The sequence below is a fragment of the Echinococcus granulosus genome (assembly GCF_000524195.1).
Source record: "Echinococcus granulosus chromosome Unknown EG_S00056, whole genome shotgun sequence".
Classification (NCBI taxonomy): Eukaryota; Metazoa; Platyhelminthes; class Cestoda; order Cyclophyllidea; family Taeniidae; genus Echinococcus; species Echinococcus granulosus.
In genome coordinates this window covers 504,598-507,015 of record NW_020170436.1, presented here as the reverse complement: position 1 = coordinate 507,015, position 2,418 = coordinate 504,598, and positions in this window count along the sequence as shown.

Sequence of the window (2,418 nt, the reverse complement as noted above, 5' to 3'; positions counted from 1 at the left end):
GGGCAGAAGGACAAAAAGTGTTTACTATACAAAACATCCTTTAAAAATTTCTTTAAAAAGCACTTAAATTATTTACAACAACTGGTGACAATGCGTATCTTATCTGAGAGATAAATTCTGTCAACTTCGCCGAGCAAACTTTTCCAGTTGTATATTCACCACCACCTAGTGACCTACAGATTGCAAAGACGCCTTTTTGACACAAATCATGTCATGATTTGTGTTGCTAATAAACCAACTTTCCTATTATCCCAACTCCACTCCTACTCAACATCGCATTCTCCATTGTTCTTCGTGAGAGTGACATACAAAGGCACAGAAAGCTATTAGTTCGGAAGAGTTTTGCAAATTTTGTCCTTTTTGCAGATTTAGCTTTTACCACACTAGTATGAGTGGATGTGCTAAGAACCACTGGCCAAATCTGGTAGCATTGCAATGCACGTTAAAGTAATTCAAAAATCAAAAGCCCAAATGGGAGAGAATGGTGGAGATTGGGCAAAATTCTGCATTACGTATCTCCTGTGCATCGTCTGTGAATGGTGGATACTTGATCCTCTTGCATCAGCAGTTGCCACTCATAACTCACGAGGGGCGTTGATATTTCGACCCTTCTTCAGTAAACTCCTTAAAGATGTAGCCTTTTACAAATGATAAGTAAATCTTGCCTGTGAAGTCGGTGCAGTGGAGAAGGTGCAGTGGGGCTTTTTATGTGGCCTGGTTACACCCGTTGCTAATATAGTATTCCATGGTATCTCGAGAGTCGCAGTAAGGAGGAGGAGGGGCTAGCAAAGGCGCAATGAAGGACCGTGAGGCTACGGACGTGGCTAAAGAGCCATGTCATCTGACAGAGATTGACAAGGTCTATTTTTGCAGTAAAATAAGAAAGAGCTTTTACTCGGACCTCCATTTTATCCTTCAATGCAGAAAGCTAGTGCGTTTCCTCTTGCTTATCACCCCCTTGTTTGTCCCCCCATTCGTAACGTTGTCACATATTTCGAATGTTCTCTTTCAGTGAAGATGTGAAACGCTAAGACAAATCTTCTAACGCAAAATTTGTGCTTGCACTCCCAAGTAGGCATGATCCGCTCCTTGGCCATGCGCACGTGAAATATCCTTTGTGATGGTACCTGCGATTGTGGCTTAGAACCAGTGTTTGCCTAGCAGGCTGGTGCAAATGGTGAAGATGATGGCCGACACACACCAATTTTGAGAGAGAGGATTTGCCTTAGCGTCCCACATCTTCACTGGCAGAGAACAGTCAAACTATGCAACAAAGTCACAAACAGTGAATGCCAGAAGGAAGGTCTAGGAAAAAGACTTTTAGTTTTCACAGCAAAAGTAGACCTCGTCAGTCTCTGTCAAATGACATGGCACTTTAGGCACGTCTGTAGCCTCACAGTCCTTCACTGCGTCTGCACTAGCTTCTCCTCCTGCCAATAAGCTGTGGAATGCCATATTAGAGATAGATTTACTACGGAACAATTGTGCTCTCAAATAAGATAGTAAATGTTATCGGCTAAAATAAACACATTGAGTGATTTTCAAGGAAACTTAATAAAAATCCGTATTTATTTTTCGTAGATACTCTTTATTCACCCTCTAGTCCGTTACATGACTGCTTTATTAGCAACCCGCCATTTGGCAGATCTGGCCTTGATCAAACCAGTGTCACGTATGTGTGACACTAAAATTCAACTAAGATCGAGCATGGACAGCAGCTTTAGAAGGAGGTTACTGGATGTAGACTATTTAGCCCACTTTGCAGGAAACACTTAAGTGCAACGTGGTTGCCAGAAACAAGGTGTCTTACAGTATTTACGCTGTCGTTGGTAGGTATCACAAAATTAGTGCAATACTATGTCTTGCTATGCCAATATTTTATCACTTACCTCACTCTTTGTCAATCTACTAAGCCTGTCATCCATCTAGGTAACTACGATGAGTGTCAAGACCCTTAGGTGTTCTAATTTAACATGAAGGCGCTCGCTTGTACGTTTTATCGACACTCCCGATAACACTGGAGTCGTCGACATGAAGTTGACGTAGGCAGTTTGGGTAGGAGATGACAGAGGGGACGAGATGTATGCGTAGGTTGGACGGTGGAGAAAAGTTGACGTGAATTAGAGAAGAATGGGATTGTAGGCGTGGTAGTTGAGGCTGCCGCAGCAACAGAGATGGGCGCATTGAAGGCCAAATGGACTCTGTAGTCGCGACAGTCGCAGCTAGGCAGTTGCGAGATGATAAAGACGGAGAGAAAGCTGTCACAGACCAACATTACTCGAGGGAAGGGGCGTCCAGGCAGAACCACAGCTCCTTTTAGGCGGAGTGATTACTCACGAAACACGGGCAATGGGGACCACAAGAAATGAAGAACTGGGTAGGGACGTTAACCCACAGAAAACACATATTGTTAAGGAA